At 42.1% G+C, this 22,150-nt stretch overlaps 2 protein-coding genes across 4 annotated transcripts in view; one reads left to right on the forward strand and one right to left on the reverse strand.

Moving 5' to 3' along the window:
• LOC126268173 (sodium-coupled monocarboxylate transporter 1-like) overlaps nt 1-925 on the reverse strand; it is a 246,790-nt gene extending 245,865 nt beyond the window's left edge. For 2 of the 3 annotated variants that reach the window (XM_049973767.1, XM_049973765.1), the window contains exon 1: nt 780-902. The gene's annotated coding sequence lies outside the window, so the exon portion shown is untranslated. Of the gene's footprint in view, nt 1-779 lie in introns of all 3 variants that reach the window. The other variant, XM_049973764.1, reaches the window with a different exon arrangement.
• LOC126268175 (opioid-binding protein/cell adhesion molecule homolog) overlaps nt 1-22,150 on the forward strand; it is a 2,429,635-nt gene that overhangs the window by 2,103,732 nt on the left and 303,753 nt on the right. The window lies entirely within an intron of this gene.

Raw genomic sequence — 22,150 nt, forward strand, 5'->3', positions numbered from 1 at the left:
GGTTGCCGTACTTGTGATAAAGCGTACACTTAACCACATCATTTCTACCAAGTTTCTTCGGAACCGATGCCTTTCATACATGTTAGGTACACGTAATTGATTATATCTTACCCCGGACACTGTAGTAACGTCAGAATAGGGCTCATTTTCCCAGGACAGGTCAGTCTGTGCTTCCTTAAAAAGTGAATCGTATGATTGAACCTCATACTCTAGACTCCTTTTCAAAAAAATTCTTTGATTCCGCCATTATTAACAGCAGCACCTCTAGAACTGGGCCTTCACATCTGTGATGCCTTTCAACAGAGCAGTACGAACATACTACTTCGAGTGTGGAATGAAGTTGACTGTAGACTCGATATGTGCAGAATTCGCAGGAGTGAGAGAGATGTGGGACGGTGGAGAAGGTGTGAAGCTGTTGTCACAAAAACTTCATTAATTCTATCAACATGTTTTCAAAATAATCAGCAAAGGCATATTAGTGCAACCGCTTCAGTTCTTAATCAAAGTGCGCGTTTCCTCTATCCCTTTCTCTAGAGACGCAATTAATTTGCAAATCCTTTCGAACACACAGATTCTTGTGAAGAACTCATCGATGACGAAACTCATCTTGCCAATATAACACACTAATTTCGGATAATAATTTTTCACTGCTAAGTTCAAACCTCATCGCAATTACAGGGAATGCCATGCAAAGCCACCTACGTGAAAATACCACAAATTTCACTACGGAGTAGATGCACGACGCTAGTACAGTTGAACTGAATGTAGGCGTGTCTCACCCCTTGACAGTGACGTCGTACGATGAAAAGTCGGTCAGCAGGATGTGGAGTCTTCGTAGCCCCTCTCAGGTTGGTAGGCCTGCCTTGGAGGAACGGTGTCTGGCGTGCTCCTTGGAAGCGACTGCGACGCGATTGTCTCCTCCGGTAGTCTAATAGTTGGCCGGGTACCTTGTTTTTGTCAAGGACGCGGCGATTATTTTTGTTTGCACGGGGAAGTCTACTCAGGTCTGACACGATAACGAAGAATAGGGTCGTTGTCTGTCCAATGTACGGCGGCATGATGTAATATCTTACGTCACAGAAAAGTGGGCACTTAACGGGGCATTGGATATCTGTGAATTCTTAGAAACAGTCTTGTCTCGTAACGCCTATGAATTTAACAGGGAGATCTATAGCAGGGCTAGCAATGAGAAACAACCCTGCAGGCATTTTATCTAAATTTTAACAATAACCTCAAAGTCCGGTTGCTTTGAAAAACACCGTTATTACTGTTACTTCGACGGCTCTGTTTTATCACACAGAAGTGATACAGAGATGTGATACGTAGGTGCCCAAAAATGTCGTATTCGGGACGTGTGGAAAGCCAACATGCACAAATGTTATTACAGCAAATTCATGCCACCCATACAGCGCACAATGGCGTACTTTAGATTCACGATTAATACAATTTTAAGGTTTCCGTTGCTAGAAAGCTAAATCGACAAAGAACTAGTACTTCTGAAATAAGTCTCGATTAATAATAACTATCATCTTAATATGATTGAAACATAAAGGTTGAGGCAGGAGGAGAGCTGCTAGCTATGAGGGGTGAACAAAAACTTGATATGGGCATACACCATTTTCCGAATAATTTTGGAGATAGAACACATTTAATATACGTTTTTATTTATTTTCTGTGTTCTTCAAACACTGTCATTGTTAACAACGTAGCACGGTAAAATAGGGGAACCTAAGACGAGAAATTTAGTATGGGACACTTGCGGGCTATCAAGTCGGGGAGCTACGTCAGATTGACATACAATGACAATCTAAGCTACAGTGGATGCACGTCGCCCGAGATTTTCAATTTTTTCGCGCTCTGTTCAAGTAAACTTTTGGTCCGAGAGAAAAACTGAATAAGATCTTTTTTTTAGGAAATTTGATGTAGTTTTATTCTGCACTGCGACACGTATGGCTGGAGATTGGGGATCTCGTGTTATTCAAGACAAATGTACAAAAGTTGTATTAAATGTATTCTATCTCGGAAAACCATTTGGAAGTGTAGAGCGTATGTCGATATGAAGTTTTTTGTTCACCCCCAATGACTAACACCATAACTCCTCAAAGCATGCTGTTTCGCTCCTTACTCACCCCGTGTACAACAAATTTAGAAAAGGCTTTGGCGCGAATAAAATCTGTAAATGCAGAGAATAAAGCCGACCCTAATAATAGCAATGAGGTGAAAGAAAGATGTGTAGCAATGACTTAAACGAACAAATATCATATAAAATAGTACAAGGTCTGTGTAAACATAAAATTAATGTAGAATTCGAGGCCAGGAAGCCACTAGGAAATGTAACAAAAATAAACCTATTGTAGAATTCGAGGCCACGAACGCACTAGGAACGAAATTAAAAGATATAATAACATGTGTCGTAAATAACTAATTTTTGAGCTCGAGCGTGTGCAACCTCAAATTTGGTTGCTATATCGGCCACACGGGTAGTAACTTAATAACACGAAATGAAGAACACCCAAATAAAAGAGTAACAAACAGCGTACGGAGAGTATATATACACCACTGGGTACACAAAGTTGTTGGCAAATCTTTTTAAAAGGTCTATGTCTAGAACAAAAGCGTTCCCTACACAACTTATTGGAAAAAACTGAAATAAATGACAACCGAGAAAATAACTACATGAACTATAAAAATGAGCAAACAGAGTTCCGTCACAGAAACTGTTTCGATACCTTCAGACTCATTCATTAGTATGGGACACATATGCAATACATTTATAATATATAATGAATAACACTGCATAAAACTAAATTAAATCGACTAAATATTAATATCTAGATTTCTAATCAGATCCAACGCTGGGACACTGGCATTCATAAAATCAGTCCACGTGTCCTTACAGCATCGTAGGACGCACGCCTATCTTAAATGTCTGATAAATTGTTTCTGTGGGCTACAATCACAACTCGGAGACTCCACAATGCTCCATTAATGGAGTGAGTGAGAGCACCGACCACAACTGGTGGTTCTGTTTAGTTTGAGCAATAATCTCCTGCCATTTTCGTAGCCCACAGTGTCACAATTACACTTCTCGGACCATTCCCGCTCTTGGCAATTTCCGCTGTGTTGGCAGTTCTTTTTACAGAGATCTCTTGCTTTGGTGTTGCCTGTTCAGCTAGCTGGTTGTGCACCTGCCTAGTAAAAAGGAGATCACTGTTTCTAATCCCGGTCCGGTACACAATTTCAGTAGTCACCGCTGTTTCCACGTAATGTCCCGATGCAGCTGACATCAGCAATCCCTTTTCTTTGTCCCCCACTACACCTTCAATTTACATATATATCATAGCTGCGGATTCCGTGTGGTGTCTGTTCTTTCGGACCTGTTGAGCGGCAGTTTTCCGTGCATCTAGTGCTCATGAAGTCATATTTCCTGAACTATGTGTCGTACAATGACGTATTTCCTAGATGTATTCAGTGGCATATGTGTATACTTCCTGCAAAATGCCCTAGGAATAGAGTTAGTAGTAAAGATGTATTAAACTGAAACATCATACACGAGACAATTGTCTGTGTCGCTTGGCCACAAAGAGCTGTTGCATAAAGATTTTATTCACGGATCCAGTTATATGGCTCCCTCCGTGTAGCGATTTTACGACTATGACGTGTGAGGCCTGAAGATGGCATCAATGTAATGCCTAAACAGGTAGCACATAAGAAGTTCATAAAATAAATTCCTACAATACTTACGGCTGTTGGTAAATTATTACATCAATGTCTGCATAATGTGTTGCGAATATAGTTAGTGGAACAGATGTAATAAATTAAACTGCCAAGCACGACGCGGCAGCTTTTCACGGATTTCAGTACTTGACGTCATATCTCCTGAGCTAAGTGTCTTACAACCATACATTATTGTAGGTATGTTCAGCGGTACATGCGGATACTGTCTGCGAAAAGTGTTGCGAATACAGATAGTAGCTTTGTTAATGTGAAAAATCAAGACTGTAATAAATATAAAGTCTTGCATGATGCGTCTGTTTTTTTCATGCATCTCATGGTTTATGATATCATATCTCCTAAACCGTGTGTCAGACAATGATATGGTTTTTCTGGTTCATTCAGAGATATGTGTGAATGTTGTCTGCAAAATGTTTGGCGATCAGATTCGCAGAAAAGAAGTAACAAATTGAAACGTTATTCTTCATGGGGCAGTTTTACTGCAGGAACAGCGAAAACGTAGTAAGCCCTGAACTTTCTTCCTTTCATTGTTTTGAGTAAGTCATCAGCGAGAAAAAGTTTAGTAAAGCTTTGAAATTACGTATAAAGTTCGGTGTAAGTTGTAACGGGATATCCTCCACCAGCATTACTTTTTCTCAACAGTAGTTCCTGATACCAGTATTATTTCTCTAATTTTGGGCAACTATATATTATCACAGTTGCTTTTCTGAAAAATGGTTCAAATGGCTCTGAGCACTATGGGACTTAACTTCTGAGGTCATCAGTCCCCTAGAATTCAGAACTACTTAAACCTACCTAACCTAAGGACATCACACACATCCATGCCCGAGGCTGGGTTCGAACCTGAGACCGTAGCGGTCACGCGATTCCAAACTGAAGCGCCTAGAACCGTACGTCCACTCCGGCCGGCTTGCTTTTCTGAAAACTTTCATATAATTCTGTACACACTATGTTATATTTAAAGCTAAAATTTATGGAAAGGAATTACTTTCTTTCGATGCTATAATCGATTAGTACTAGTTCTGAAGTACTAGTTCTGAATGAGCAGTTAATTATTTTTTCAGAAATATTTGAAGTTACGAATTATTGCCACACTTAAAATTTATATTATTAGTGAGACAATACAGTACTGATTACTGCGGCTATTTCTGGATTCATTTATGAAGTAATAATCGAAAGTAATAATGTAACAGAAACTAGTAGAAATCCATTTGTTAAGAAAAGTTGTAAAGCCTTTCCTAAGAGTGTAGGAGTCGCAAGCATGCCTCTGATGCGATCGGACGTATTTTTGTATTTTCTACAAACAGTGTAATCTCGGCTTTGTTACTGTGAAAATTCAAAAAACTGTATGATATATTAAAATGCGACAAAAATAGTTTTATGTAAAAACAAAAATTCTGCAACAACAATCTTCAAACTGATGTAGATCGCCGGCCGCTGTGACCAAGCGGTTCTAGCGCTACAGTCTGGCACCGCGCGACTGCTGCGATCGCAGGTTCGAATCCTGCCTCGGGCATGGTGTATGTGATGTCCTTAGGTTTGTTAGGTTTAAGTAGATCTAAGTTCTAGGATTCTGATGACCTCAGATCTTAAGTCCCATAGTGCTCAGAACCATTTGCATCATTCGATTTAGATCAATCCAACCCTGAGGACCTAAAATGTGACATTTTCAGCTTCAAGAAACAGACCCCTAGACAAGAAGAACTGCAGCTAACTCTGCATGACGAGCTAAGTAAACTAGAAAGTTTATTGTAATCTTTGCTCCTCTCAAATCTTCGTAACAGACTAATGTATATAGTAGATGGAATTAGAAAGAAGAGGGGAGATTACAAAGTCGCTATGTCCTCTCATTCTCTAATACTGGATAATTAGAATGCGGCTATTTGTGAGTCATGGGCTACATTATTTTTTCACACCCACCCTTTTGATAGGCAGGTGGTTCGCAGCCCCACAGCGATGATTTCCAAACAGTAAGCGATTTATGTATCAAGTTTGGTTGAAATTATTCCAGTGGTTTAGGAGGAGATGTGAAATATCCATCCATACATACATATATACATGCTTAAATGCATTTTTATACTATGTATGGATTATAGACATATACTTTCGATTGACTGTAACTGGTGTTTTACTAGTACCTCCAGCACTTATCGTCGTAAATTACATTTAACCTATAAATATGCATCCACTCATCTTGTCCTTCTGTATACTGACTGAGTGCCTACGTGTAGGTGCTGTAACTTTGAACGTCCATTTTCTTGTTTTATATATCCGTTCATATATTTTGTTCATATTTTCTTATTTTTAATTCTGATACTGTCTACAAACTCGAACCGCTATCAATTTTCATACAGTAATGTGTGATCAAGACATATTCATAAACTTATTCAATAGAAAACTTTCGTCGATCTCCTCAGGAGGTTCCAACGCCCCATTTATTGAATTGTTTTTGGACACACCACTGTCAACACACCTCACTTGTTACTGTGTCAAGAGATATCGCAACAATGACCGCCGTATTGGCGGCCCGTGGTGTTTCAAACGTTCTCACACTACTCACATGGATATTTGTCTTGATGCAAACAAAATACGTGACGCGACTGTACAACCCCACATGGCCAAGCGAACAATATGTCTGTCCTCTCGAGCGCTATTCGCTTGGGGCCGCTGATATCCCATATAGCGCTGCGTAAGGCCATCCTGGAGCCCTCGATTCGATATTTTCGTGGCAGTCGCGAGATTCCGACCAACTGTGAGCAGCAAAAGGGCGTATCCTGTAGCTGTCGTTTTCCGAAACATTCTGACTTATCTTTATCGTCGGTTCAGGACCCAAGTATCACAAGCCACCACTTGTGGTGCCAAGCTTAGAGGGGCGTCAGCAGTGCCACAACCGAAAACCTTTATGCATGACTTATCATAGTAGCGCCTACTTGGCGCTCCGCGCTGAAAGGGGTGCCAGCGCAAGATTTATATACACTGCGTACCAAAATGAGTATGAGTAGTGACACGGGTGATAGTGTACGAGTGAAAATGGGGGACGGGAGGCGCGGAAAAATGTTCCGGAAACGATCCTGCTTACGCGAGGCATAGCAAAATCTTCTCACAAACGAGTAACATTCAAATGAGATTTCCGAACGAGAAAACCGCTGCGTGAACTCTCTCTGTATACGGAAGGTAGACGGGGTAACTGCTACCAGTATTCTGAGGTTGCGCTTAAATGCTAAATAATTTGCATCTCCAAGCACAGAACACATCACGCGACATTTTGACGTTTATTGCTCGCCATCTTCAGTGTGTTTTGTATTTAAGTGCCAGAAGAATACTTTTTGAATGCGAATGCGAATGAGCAGATACACACGTTTTTTTTTTTTTTTCTTGAATTCCGCAAAGCACCACGTCTACGACTTATAACTAGGATACAAACGTACAGAGTATGCAATTAACCCTCAGAATTTATTACTGATATCATTCAGTCGGCTATGTCATATTAGATGGCAGTAGAGCAACATAAACGGAAGGAACATCGGGTGTGCACCTAGAGCAAAACAGGAACACCATTATGGTTCAAATGGCTCTGAGCACTATGGGACTTAACATCTTAGGTCATCAGTCCCCTAGAACTTAGAACTACTTAAACCAAGCTTAACCTAAGGACATCACACACATCCCTGCCCGAGGCAGGATTCGAACCTGCGACCGTAGCAGCCCAGCGGTTCCGGACTGCAGCGCTGGAACCGCTCGGCCACCGCGGCCGGCGGAACACAATTATCCTCAATATATTTACACTATACGATTTTTCAGATAGGTTTAGAAGCAATGTTCGCTGACAATATTATTGTTAAGGTATAGTAAAGTACCGTCGCTGGATGATTTCAAGAAAATTTAGAACGTCCTAGATTGCAGTAACTTTATGATCACAGTGACAACAGTCTGGCTAACGCCAGTAACTTGGAAAACACCATTAGTATTCCACTGTAAGTGAATGGTTAACTTTGGAACACGTCACATTGTTTAAGTACCTACTGGTAACCCTACTAAGTTAAATGAAATGGAATGCACTTTTGAAGTCAGTTTACAGAAGACGTGCGTAAGATTGCCCTTTTTGGAAGAGTTATGGGAAACTGCAGTCTAATGAGTAAAACATAGTGGTGACGTAAACTAAGGTACTGCAGCAATGTTTCGAGCTGTTACTTTCGTGAGGAGACGACAGCAGACGTTGATGGAATGCAGGATGCGTTTCTACAGCCATGTTAGATCGGAGCAACCCGCACTAAAGTGTAACGGAAATTCTGAGGGAACTTATATGGAAACGTTAGGAGAAAGAGCGGCAATTTACTCAGGAAACCTATGAGATTAATTAAGATCTATTAATTTAGGAAAACATATGCTCACTAGTACCCTTACGCAACTTAAATACACTTGTTTAAATGAATAATTGCCATGTTGGAGATCTGAGTGAGTTCATCAATCAATGCTGTATTAAGGTAACAAAACTACGTACTCAAAGATTGGAGCATTCTAGTAGTTATTACAAGATCTGAGATGGAAAATGGTGGTGACTTAGTGTTTCAGGTTAATTATTATGAAAGATAATTACTTTAAGATTATTTAAAATACGGAAATTGGAAGTCGAAATGCTTAACTTTCGAATGGAGTAGGTCGTCTATCTCAAATATAAGTGTTAGCTCACAGGTTTATGCACGTACTGAACTGTAACGGTAACTTTAACAAAATGTAACGTTTAATTAACAGTGTCCTATGAAAATCCATTACACCAAAGGAATGAGAACAAACAATCAAAATGACAAACTGAAAAATAAATTCCAGTAAAATTCAGTCTAAAGAAGAGCTTCACATTTTATTTAGGTTTTACACACCAGTAGGTAAATACGTAGAAATTAGATAAAAATTGCTGAAAAACTTTTGGTTTTTTACGGGAGTAAAAAAATGTAAGCTATGTGAAGAGTCTGAAGAAAACATCTGTTATATAACAACTGTACATAATACATATGTACATACGAGGTAAATTATAACTCCAGTGAAACGGCGAATGTTAAAGATTGCTTTGGAACAAGTTCTAAATACAGATGAAAAACAGGAGGAAATGACCCATGTACGATAATTTCATCTCCACTACTACGTAAACAACTGAAAACCGGACGAAAACCACCAGCAACCCTAGAATTCATGCTAACCTCTCTAATCAACATTAGTACTAATCACTCAAATAGCAGAAAATTAGCGAACATTAAGATGTCTCTTACCACTGTATTCCTAACTTCAAGAGGACCAGAATATCATCAAAAAACTGAAATGCTGCACGCAATGTTATGTAAAAAATTAAATTTTCATCAGTTTCACCGAAGATCATTAGTAGACAAAAACTGTATTTTCACATCACAACTAAAGGATCACTTTCACGAAATCCCTTGATTCCCACCCATTTCGACGTTTTAGAATTTGGCTCAAATAGCGTAGAACGTTCCTCTGCAATGATGCAAAAGCGTGGTGCCCTGTGATGTCACCTTTGGTCTCCAAGACGCTGCAAACAGCAGAGCGCCAACACGTGGGAAAGGAGACCACAACTCAGAAGTGCATGCCACGACTAAGTTGGGTTAATGGCACATTGGCACCAAGTTTGAACAAAACTCTGTCCACTACCACCGTGGACGGATCACACGATGGGGACGTCGTTAGTCAACCTCTCACCCACATGTCACCCTTCTTCTGGCGCCTCTGCAATGGACATCAGAACCGCGGTGCCCAGCGCTGAAATCAAACGAGTTTTATTACGAGTGGAAGAGGAAAACATTCAGGACATACCGCCGGTCTGGAGGCCGCAGAGGGTGGCGTAAACTGTACAACGAAACCACCCTGGGGTGTTGATTCCCAAGCATTTCGTTGTCGAAAATGACAGTTCGCATTCCGATGAGCAAACAGGACACGTTTTTCACAAGCTCTCGCACTGCTGACACCTTCATGTGTTTCAACCCTTCTCTGAGAACATTTTGTTCTCTATCTCCATCGAACGTGAACGCACCCGTTTGGAGCGCAGCGCGAGTAGAATTTTCCCTCTCGTTTGCAGTCTGGAACCACTAGGGACAGTTCGAAAGAATGAAACGAAATTAGAACGTCCTCAGAAACACAAAATGGTGCTTATGCTTTTTTAGCGCTCCTATGCGTCCTCCTGTGGCTGCACGTTCAGATTCCATCGAATGGTGTTCAATGGTCCGTAGCGGTTCCAGCCTGTACACGAGAGCAAAAATTGCAGTCGTGCTGCGCTACGGAAAGGTCGGGTCACGTCTAATGGCGAAGCAGCTCCACAATGTCGTTAGAAATAAGTTGACACGTTCAAGGGTGTCAGCAGTATCGAACACTGTCAAGAACGTCTTCCTATTGCTCATCGCACGTGAACTGTCGTTTCTGACAGCGAAATGCTTGGTATCAACGGCCCAGGGAGAGGAGTGGTTTCAGTGATGTCCTCTATGCCACCCCATGGTAGCTTTCCCTTGCGATTCTCAGCGGGAGTGTGTCTGGAATGTTTTCCTCAGCCACTTATAAGAAAACTTCCTGGTTTCAAAGCTGGGCGTCCCGCTCTGATCCCCCCCCCCCCCCCCTAGCAAAAGCGTCGAAAGAAGGGATGAAATGTGGGTAAAAGGGGTGTGGGGCGATGTTACTATCGTGTGACACGTCCACGGTGGCATTGGGCAGAATTTTGGTCAAATTTGGTGCAAATGTGAGATCATTAACCCACCGCAGATGTCATGAACTGCTGAGCTGTGGTCTTTCACATGTGTCGTCACCTTGCTGGCGTCGTCGACACCGAGGGTGACGTCAGGTCACGTCTTTGCACCCTTAGAGAAGAAGATTGAAGGCAGTTTTGAGCCAAATGGGTGGGGAATTGCATGCTTTCACAAAAGAGAGTCGTTAATTCTGTTGCGCAGAATATTTTAGATTGACTGTATTAGTCTAGCGTATTGAATAAGAAAAAAGACTCAATTATTTTTAAAGCGGACGATGTTTTGCAAGTGCAGTTCGGAATCTGTTGAGTATTACGTGAATTACAGTTTACGTGAATTACAGAAAAGTAGTTTTCTTCTAGGTACAAACAATATAGGTTATATATCGTTTTTTGTGACTGTAATAAAAAGGTAATCTCGACCATACGCGTTAGGCTTTATACTTCGAAGCCTCTTCAGTGCTCGTATTTCTTTTTCTTACTTTGTTCTTACACAACATGGGACACAGTCACAGCTTGGTACATTACCACAACATGATGCAGTATTGCAACAACGTGGAGCAGTGTATTTCAAGTGAAATGTTCCAAAAATCGTTCAGCTACTAGAGGAAGAAGTACTGCTCCACCCCTTGGATACCATGAACGAATACTTTCTACTGGGTTTCCCTTTAGATACCACTAACTCGTAGAAGATATACTGTACGAACTTGCTCTAATATCACTCCATTAGGTAGGTGGAAAGCAACGTCAGACAATGTAGCTCATTCTCGTAATATTACAATAAGCCGTCATGACGAGCCCTTGCGTACACTCAACTAAGTATTGCGTGACTTGAAACAATCAGCCGCGCGGGTTGGCCGCGCGGTTTGAGGCCCTTAAGTCGCGGACTGTGTGGTCTCTCCCGCCAGAGGTTCGAGTCCTCCCTCGGGCACGGGTGTGTGTGTTGTCCTTTTCGTAAGCTAGTTTAAGTTAGTTTAAGAAGTATGTTAGTCTAGTGACCGAAGACCTCAGCAGTTTGGTCGCTTAGGAATTCACACACTTTTGAACATTTTGAAATAATCGTCTCTACTAACACGACGACACCACGTAAGATTTTATATTTAGCTTCTTACGCTATGGCCGGCCGCGGTGGTCTCGCGGTTCTAGGCGCTCAGTCCGGAACCGCGCGACTGCTACGGTCGCAGGTTCGAATCCTGCCTCGGGAATGGGTGTGTGTGATGACCTTAGTTTAGTTAGGTTTAAGAAGTTCTAAGTTCTAAGGGACTGATGACCACAGCTGTTGAATCCCAAAGTGCTCAGAGCCATTCTTACGCTATACATTACACTGCAGCTCTCTACGACATCACTATGCACGAAAGGATGGACATACTTTTCATGGTATGATGGGGTCAGTGATAGATATCTGGATATTAATTATAACAATGCATCTATCAGTGGTCCAGCAGGTTGGAAAGATAAACTACCAACAAAGCCAGTATCAATCACCAGAAAAATACGAAATAGTCTACGGGGAGTATGAATGATGTGTTTACTTCACCAGTAACAGCAACCTACAGAGAAGCTTACTCTGTGACAACTTCCTCAACAACGTAGGTACGAGAAGCGACAGCTTTCATATATAACTGATAAATACGTCATATGGATCCGTTGCCTCTTGTAGTTGCTCCTCTTTTAAAGCTTCAACGAATAACTGTATACACACTTACTCAGTGTGAACGTTATAAATTTTTATATACATGGTGTCCCAGCTATCTTGTCCACCCAAAAATCTCTGGAACAATAACAGCTATTGGAAAACGACTTTCACCGGTATCAATGTAGGGCTGGGGCCCATGAATGTACATATTTGGAAACATTCTAAAACGAAAGCATATGTGTTTTTTAACACAAACTTATGTTTCTTTAAATGGACCTCCTATATTTTTTCTTCAGCAATCCATAGCATGACACAGCACATACACAATGGCGTTGATTGCATCGCAATATTCCCATTACATCCCGAGATATTAAGACGCGAAGTTGACGCTTGAAACACCCGACATGCGCTGCTAGCGCACGTCCTGAGACTCAGGCGTGAACCCCATGCTGCCCTTAATCGCGATGTGATTGACATGCGTAATCACACTTCCATACTTATCAAGAGGTCCGAAACGAATAATACGGGCTGTTGCCATCCTGCATTAACGTCATACATTCCAGCAGGTATTTAACCCATAGGCTAGGGGTGATGCGGTTCTGTAACATATCTGTGTACCGCAACGTTAGTCACGAAGTTAACTTCGCTAATCGTTAATCCGTTACTAAAAAGGTAATGCCGTTCAACATTAAAACTTTACTTTACTGTAGATCTAGCGCAAGTGACAGTTAATCATTCACTCGTAATAGTAAAATTCATGTTGATGGTTTTAGTGAAACGAGCAAGTGGACTGAAAGTTTTACCGTTGTTTAGGTCAAAATGTTTTGTTTGGGAAGTTCAAGTAGGACATAGAAGATGAATGTAAACATGTTTAACCGATTAGTTTTATTACCACATAATTATCAATCTTATATTTATCTAATGCGTTAAATGACAAATTGTTGCAAACAAATGTTTCTTAACATCACTGGGTAAAATGGCCCTTTGTAGAAATTTCCACTGTGATACCAGCACTACATGCTAAACTTAGCGATCACATCTCATCCTCAAAGTAATGGCCATTGGCTTGCATACATTGGGTCACTCTGCGGATGAAGGATGCCCTACTTCGTGTTACTGTTTCCTCTTTGATGGCTGTACAAGCATCAATAATGCGTTGCTTCATGTCCTCTGGTGTTGTTGGTTCATGTTGGTAAACAGCATCCTTCACTGCTCCCCAAAGAAAATAATCCACCGGTGTAAGGTCCGGAGATCAGGCAGGCCACCTAACTGGGCCACCTCGTCCAATCCGCCTACCAGGGAACATACGGTTCAGAAGTCGTCGTGCTCGTAAGGCGTTATGTGCAGGGCATCAGTCATGCTCATACCACATGACCATTCTCCGGTTCAGAGGTACCGTGTCCAAGAGAACAGGAAGATTGTGTCATATAAATCTGGAGTATTGTCTGCCATTTTGGATGACATTTATAAAGAAAGGTCTGATAATGGTATCTCCAATAATCCCACATCAAACATTAACTTTCCACGGACGTTGATGCTCTTCCTGACGGAGCCATTTTGAATTGTCTGCGAACCAATAATGCATATTCCTCATATTGACAATTCCTTTGTTGGAGAATGATGCCTCGTCGGTAAAGAGAAAGTCTGCAAAAAAATTTGGATTAGTTAGGAGTTTTTGCTGAGCCCACCGACAAAATGTTACCCTATTGCGGAAGTCATTTCCATGAAGATCCTGGTGTAAATGAACATGGTAAGGATGAAATTTACGACGTTTAAGAATCCGCTGTGCACTTGATTTCGACACACCAACTTCACGTTCAATTTGACGTGTGCTGATTTGAGGAATCACATCTATGGTAGCGAACACAGCAACTTCAGCACGTTCATCTGTGCGTGTTCTAGGACGATGTCGAGGTCTTGGATTTAAGCTTCCCGTTTCACGCAGACGAGATATGAGACGACCAAACATCCAGCGCGAAGGCGATGGCTTGTCAGGGAATCGTCTTCTGTACAGTCGTTCTTCCTGAACAGCATTTCGTCCACCTACAACAAGGTACAGTAAAGGTATGTAGGGTAGGGTAGAAAACAGACATATTAACTTAATAATCATAATGTTTGCTAACAGTACCATCAACAAACAAGCAATCTCATAACGTATTTCCCGTCGACGTACATTCTCCATTGATCAGCACCATTTCTACCATATCTTCATCTGTGTACATTATGCTGTACAGTATAAGTTCCACAACATAACGTTTATTCACAATGTGTACTACCTCCTCGCCGTCATTAGATTACTCTGATGCACGACTACACTGGCAAGAGGTGTACTGCACGCCAAAGCAACAACAAATGGGATGCTCGGAGGGCGGTGGAGTACAGGAGTTTGTATGGGTCGCAAATCATAAACAAGGCGAAGTGGTAACTGTAGCAGTAGTGGGAACTACGTTGGAGACTTGACTAGGTAGAGCCATGCTCTGCGCGACAGGCACAATGGGTCATATAACGCAGTAGATAAACCTTATTTTGGGTGTGCAGGATAAATAAGACAACCTGACGGGTGTACACCGATCGGTACTGGTTCATATTCTGTACGTAGATGCGTAAAACGTGCAAGACGGAAACCAGCATGTGCTTATGAGAGTTGATGGCAGCAGACCGTGTTATTTGTTTCGGACCTCTTGATAAGTATGGAAGTGTGAATACGCATGTCAATCACATCGCGTTTACGGGCAGCATGGGGTTCACCCCTGAGCTTCAGGACGTGCGCTAGCAGCGCATGTCGGGTGTTTCAAGCGTCAACTTCGCGTCTTTATATCTCGGGATGTAATGGGAATATTGCGATGCAATCAACGCCATTGTGTATGTGCTTTGTCATGCTATGGATTGCTGAAGAAAAAATATAGGAGGTCCATTTAAAAAAAAAAACAACATAAGTTTGTGTTAAAAAACACATATGCTTTCATTTTAGAATGTTTCCAAATATGTACATTCATGGGCCCCAGCCCTACATTGATAGCGGTGAAAGTCGTTTTCCGATAGCTGTTATTGTTCCAGAGATATTTTGGGTGGTCACGATAGCTGGGACACCCTGTATATTGGGGAATACGTTCACATGTGTGTAATGTCCTTAGGTTAGTTAGGTTTAAGTAGTTCTATGTTCTAGGGGACTAATGACCACAGTAGTTGAGTCCCATAGTGCTCAGAGCCATTTGAACAATTTGAGTGTTCACAAGGCAAAGGTATAATTTTATAATGTTTATTTCTCGTTGTCAATCAACGATAACCTCTATAAGTACCGCCTTGCTACAACATGAGGCGTAGCGCCGTATACCGATCCTGCCTTGGAGGCTGTTAAGTGGAGATGTGTTTCAGGGCTGGATAGTGGACGCGCACGTAGTTTATGTATCAGCCGATAGAGGACAGTATTGGATAGGGTACTGTGATTTAATTTCGATTGGGCCCACTATAGTGCACTAAAGTAATAGAATATTTTTCATAAACAGTTTTAGTATTTTCATAAGGTGTTATTATGTCTTTTTGTGTATGTAAAATGTTATAAATGTCTTTTAGCATTATGAATGATGCCTGAGTGTGGTTTAAGGTTAATATGAAGATAATTGTTTAACGAGTTATGTAGTGGGATTTAGTATGGGAACATTTCGAAGAAGTATGGATGTGGACAAAGGGGATTTCTGTAGAATACATTTGTAAAGTAAGTTTATGGTAAAGGGAAAGGTAATTCAGTTGTAAGTAACAGTAGTAAATAACGTTATGCATAAACAAAACTTCAGAATGTTAGATAATTACGTCTGTAAAAATTGCAGTCGTTAGGTTTACTATTTTGCGATTGGTTATTGATGAAAAACGCGGACTGACGCGGGAGAATGTTGTTTTCCTCTTGTCTGTTGAGTTAACTGACCAATGGTAAAGCAATATTCTTCGCGCGCCTTTTTCTGCTGGTAGAGAAGACTTATAGTATTGTAAAGAGGAGTCATAGCCTAGCCATGAAACAGTTCGGACGTGTGTAGGACGTGAGTAGTTCCGATGGAAATGGTAAGTTGTCGGATCTATCAGTATTTCATACATCAAAAGTGTTGTAAAGTGACGGCATAATTATCCGGATGGGTGTGTAGAAATTTCGGAATTTTTAAGTGAATTTTGTGACGAGAAAAAACATAAATTCCTCGAGGCGTATTGAGCAGGTTGGTGGCTAAAAACTTTGACTGCATTAGGTACCGACAGACTTAATATTTTCGAGCATTCTCAATCAGAAACAATCCGCATTTTTGTAGCTATTGCGTTTTAGGGAAATGCAACACCAGAAACTTGCTAACATGAATGAAAGGAATTGTGAGTGACTGTGTGAAGACTACCACAGGCTTGGCAGTGATATTTGTTCGCCTAAGTTTCAGAATGTATTAATTAAGAGCAAAATTTCCAACCTTTCGTTTCGTGTGAAAACTTTCTCCCGAAACGTAGATTAGACTTTAATTGTAGCCTGGTTCAAGCCGAAGTACAGTAGGTTTCGCTCGGCTTCCCTACTGATGATCTACAGAGAGTATGTTCACAGGTAGGTGCAGGTCCGTCGTAAAGGGACGGAAGGATCCGCGCCGCCGCAAACAATACCCTCGACTCAGTTGAAATTTTATCATAATAATCTATTTCGATAATCTCAAACTTTCAGAATTAAATGGAATAACTGTTCATTAATAATTAATCACTTTTTCACAACAAGCAAACTTGCTTTTCCTATCTGAAGATTAACTACCTTCCTTTTCGTTGCAAGTCGTTCAATGAAAAATACTACTGCTACTCTTTAATTTCTTTGAACTTTGCTTTTACCAATATTACAGTCTTTTACTTTATTGACCTTTGGATTTACTTTATTCCGTGAAGATATATTCTAGTTATTAGTCTGCTTTCAAATAAGCCTTTCATTATTTTTTCTTCTAATAGTTTTGGGATAAAAGACAAGTCGAGTAAACTGTTTTCTTTATTTCCTACAAAACCCCACTAAGCGGAAATGTAATGAAAAATAAATAAAACAAAAAAAGTGAATGTCTCCGCCACTTTTCAGCTACATGAACTTCAAATAATCATCCAAAGCTCAACCACTTGAGGCGCTGACTTCCGCGACCGACTAATATTTACAACTCAAAACACAGCACTCGACGATCTCTTTCAGAGATAATTACCGTATTCTCTTTTAAAAGGTCCTTGATTTGGCGTTTAGTGCCAGAGGGAAAAGCTATCACTTTCTCGATAAACTTCCGATTGTTTCTCAATAAATAATTATTACGTATCACGCCCGTTCTCTTTAATATAGACCACGCATTCAGTGCATCCAACGAGATTTCCGGAATTTACTATATTGCGACGGTCACACCGAAGTCACACAATATATCCTAACCAAATATCGCTAAGCCACTACTCCTTGGTGCTTGTGTACACCTATACAGTCACAGTAGTACAACACTACTACTCCTTAGTGCGTGATTCAATTCTCAATCACAAAATAGCTAAACGACTTCGCGTGAACCCATCTCTTCACATACACCATCCAACGGAAAATCTCACAAAAATATAGAAACACTGTTCATCCACCATCGCATGGCTATTAAGCGGCACAACTCACCAGTAATCACAACAGGGAGAAACTAATCACACTTCAATAAATCGGAGCTTTTCCCATACCTCGCAAATCTACACTGTATGGAAATCGGCGAAATAATTATTTTCTACACAAACCGATAATCTTTTCAATATACCTTCCTAGATGTTTTGGAACTGCTTTGAACGCATCTGAATTCTATCCCCATTGCAGACTAATTCACGCATTGCAGTGTGAGGCGATCTCATCACACTCTTGAGATAACCTCTCTCGAGGCTCACTACTCGAACTCCACTCGGATACTGCTACTGAAATTCAAAAGGTCAAGCCAAGAACCGTTCTCTGCAAACAAACACATCACGCCAATTCTCTCTGTAACAGTCAGTGTTTCTTCTTTGCAATCGCCGACAAACGTCCGTAGTGGCCAGCAGCATCGTAGCATCTTTGCCACACGCCGCTGTGGGCTGCAAACACGTAGACAGGACACAGCTTTTCTCGACCATCAGTAATCACACATCTACTACGTTTCAACAAAAAATTAAGAAAACTATGGTAAAAGCTTTATCTCTTCGTTCTTCTAGGACATGGAAACCTATAGTAAGTTAATGTGATACAAACAAGTGAGGCGCTTTTTACGAGCTGAAGACGGTTTGTCGAAATGCAAATAACGCTATAAATGAATTAGATAGCATAACATCTTTGAAACAAAGCGAATCGCGTAAGAACTAAATAAGACCGTTATTATAGTTATGAAACCTACGTTATTTGGATAACTGCGACTGCTGAAAAAATAAGGACTAGAAACAAAACAAAAAATCACAATACTTATTTACTATACATTTTTGGACGCCAAAAAGTACGTCAAACTGTTCTGATCATACGTCCTGCACGAAAAATATTCGAAAGCGCAAGCTTTATTTTTTCCCTCAGAAACTGCAAGTAGCAATGTTACTTAATTAATGCAAGTACCATTTGTCTTCTCTCTAGAATGTAAAAACTTTTTATACAGCAGCTTGCGTGTGTCAGCTTATAGAAAGCATCTTTTGATTTCGTTTCAAATTACAAACGATTATTTTTTTTCCTCTTTCGCATTTAATTTTTTACGAGCAATATGGGACTCCCGGAATACCACAATCACAAAGCAAAAAGACTTTTTCATTTAATTGTGTAAACAAAACTTAATGCAGGCGGCGCTAATTTCATTATTTGTTCATCTAGTACCAACGTCAGAAGCCCAGGGGAAAAAGGTATATTCCAAAACTCTCCCGCTGAAAATAAATTTGAGAAGACCAGAGGAAGACAGGCAAATAAAGCTTACTGTCTACGGAAATTATGGACAGTTGCTGTTTCAAGGACGAAGTATACTGATGCAGAGCATTAGGTAACATAACAGCAAAAAGGCAGAATGCAACGTTTCGCCAACATTAGAGGCATTAGAGAATATACACTTCATGCTTCTTAAACATTTCTACAGGTAACAACACAACGATTTTCAGGGTGAGTCCCTGGCAGAATTTAAACCACTTAACGCAATACAGTGGCGTAAACGATCGTGCGTCATAGGTAACACTACAGGCAACAAGAGCGTCAGAGATAAGCACATCAGGTTTTCTCCATTACTGACACTCATACGGTTCGGTGGAAAAATTATAACTAATTGCACAGGGTAGGGCCGTACAGAATGGCGGAAGTTGAAAATTCGTGCAGGACCGGGGCTCGAACCAAGATGGTTTGCTTCTTTTGCTGCAGTTGCTTTAACCGTCTTGGCCGAATGAACACAACTATCCCAACCAGGTTCTCAACTTAGCGCGCGCTGCTTTGCAGCATAACTCGTCCATTACAAGCCCGACTCGCAAATTTTCGATTCCCGTAAGGGTTTGAACGATATTTGTGCATACGCACCGAAACACATGTAATGGAAACGTCGCGCTTGATTATATCAATGTAACTGAGTATTAGCTGTTTTATTGCACACATACGACAGAGCAGAAAACACTCGGGGTGATGTGGCCTGTAGTTAAGAGACGGGTGAGAGAAAGGGAAAGCGATAGATGAGAAAATCGTGACTTCAGCTGCACTGGATATTGTTGTACTGTAATTAAGAAGGTAATTTTTACCACCACGGAGCCATTGAGGCATATGAAAGTTGGAGGTATCGGAATCAACCACAGTGTAAGACAATTCCTTGTATTATTCTTATGAAATTATGGTGACCAACGGTCACCTACGTAGAAAAGAGGAGCCTTAATGAAAAGAAAGGGCCAAGAATAGAGAAGGGTCAGGGACCCTGCAGCCGAGAGAAATTGCAAGGGCGGGGTAGCATGTGTCAATGCCCAGATCTGGAAACAAAGAGATAAGATGAATGAGGGGAAGGGGGGGGGGGGGAGCGCAGTAAGCCGAAGTCTGTCGTGCGTAGGCGCCAGAAGGGAGTTGGTCCCGTAGTACTAGACAACAGAAGAGGGGTGAAGCAAAATGAGAAGCCAAACAAGAAAAAAAAAAGGGAAAAAAGTGCATTTGCGGCGCAGTGCGTTATCTCTCATCCGCGGAGATCGGGGGTTCGGAGGTATAACCGATCATAGGTGGCAAAACTCTGACACGGCCGGAGAGCAGGAAGGGTGGGGGGTGGGGGGGGGGGGTGTTGGTTTCATCAGTTCCCGGTATTGCCAGGCTCAGTAGCATGCGTACGAGTGCTGCATGGTGTATTGAAATTTGCCCCCAGTGAAATTTGCGCCCAGAAAGGGTCGAGGAGGGGTCCACTAATCCCCTTGCCAGGCAGGTGGAAGGCCTGAGAGACGCCACCTATAAGTTTCCAGCTCGCTTATGCAAGCCATTCTATGTAAAACCCTGCGAACTGAGGTCATTGTTAAGAGTGCATCGCAAGAGCTTATTGTCCACACACTACATTTCTAGTACCCCTGCCCACATGTCCAAAAGAACAGATACCATCTTCATATACACTCCTGGAAATTGAAATAAGAACACCTTGAATTCATTGTCCCAGGAACGGGAAACTTTATTGACACATTCCTGGGGTCAGATACATCACATGATCACACTGACAGAACCACAGGCACATAGACACAGGCAACAGAGCATGCACAATGTCGCCACTAGTACAGTGTATATCCACCTTTCGCAGCAATGCAGGCTGCTATTCTCCTATGGAGACGATCGTAGAGATGCTGGATGTAGTCCTGTGGAACGGCTTGCCATGCCATTTCCACCTTGCGCCTCAGTTGGACCAGCGTTCGTGCTGGACGTGCACACCGCGTGAGACGACTCTTCATCCAGTCCCAAACATGCTCAATAGGGGACAGATCCGGAGATCTTGCTGGCCAGGGTAGTTGACTTACACCTTCTAGAGCACGTTGGGTGGCATGGGATACATGCGGACGTGCATTGTCCTGTTGGAACAGCAAGTTCCCTTGCCGGTCTAGGAATGGTAGAACGATGGGTTCGATGACGGTTTGGATGTACCGTGCACTATTCAGTGTCCCCTCGACGATCACCAGAGGTGTACGGCCAGTGTAGGAGATCGCTCCCCACACCATGATGCCGGGTGTTGGCCCTGTGTGCCTTGGTCGTATGCAGTCCTGATTGTGGCGACGGTTGCGAATGGTCCTCGCCGATACCCCAGGAGCAACAGTGTCCCTAATTTGCTGGGAAGTGGTGGTGCGGTCCCCTACGGCACTGCGTAGGGTCCTACGGTCTTGGCGTGCATCCGTGCGTCGCTGCGGTCCGCTCCCAGGTCGACGGCACGTGCACCTTACGCCGACCACTGGCAACAACATCAATGTACTGTGGAGACCTCACGCCCCACGTGTTGAGCAATTCGGCGGTACGTCCACCCGGCCTCCCGCATGCCCACCATACGCCCTCGCTCAAAGTCCGTCAACTGCACATACGGTTCACGTCCACTCTGTCGCGGCATGCTACCAGTGTTAAAGACTGCGATGGAGCTCCGTATGCCACGGCAAACTGGCTGACACTGACGGCGGCGGTGCACAAATGCTGCGCAGCTAGCGCCATTCGACGGCCAACACCGCGGTTCCTGGTGTGTCCGCTGTGCCGTGCGTGTGATCATTGCTTGTACAGCCCTCTCGCAGTGTCCGGAGCAAGTATGGTGGATCTGACACACCAGTGTCAATGGGTTCTTTTTTCCATTTCCAGGAGTGTAGATCACGCTCATCGGCTAATGATCTTCTTCAGTGCAGATGCACTCACATTGCACAAACTCTTAAGGGAATTGGTATGTTGACTGCCGCGAGTAATTATAGTGGGCAGGGGCACTACAAATGTAGTATTTGGACAGTATGTTGAGAATGTGGGTCTCACGGTGAGCATCTCATAGATAAGTCTCTGCAGTACCAGTAACTGTTCCGCCCTACAATGTTCCTTTCGCGCATAGCGTGTGAGCAGAATTATT

The sequence above is a fragment of the Schistocerca gregaria genome, chromosome 4 (genome assembly GCF_023897955.1).
Source record: "Schistocerca gregaria isolate iqSchGreg1 chromosome 4, iqSchGreg1.2, whole genome shotgun sequence".
Lineage (NCBI taxonomy): Eukaryota > Metazoa > Arthropoda > Insecta > Orthoptera > Acrididae > Schistocerca > Schistocerca gregaria.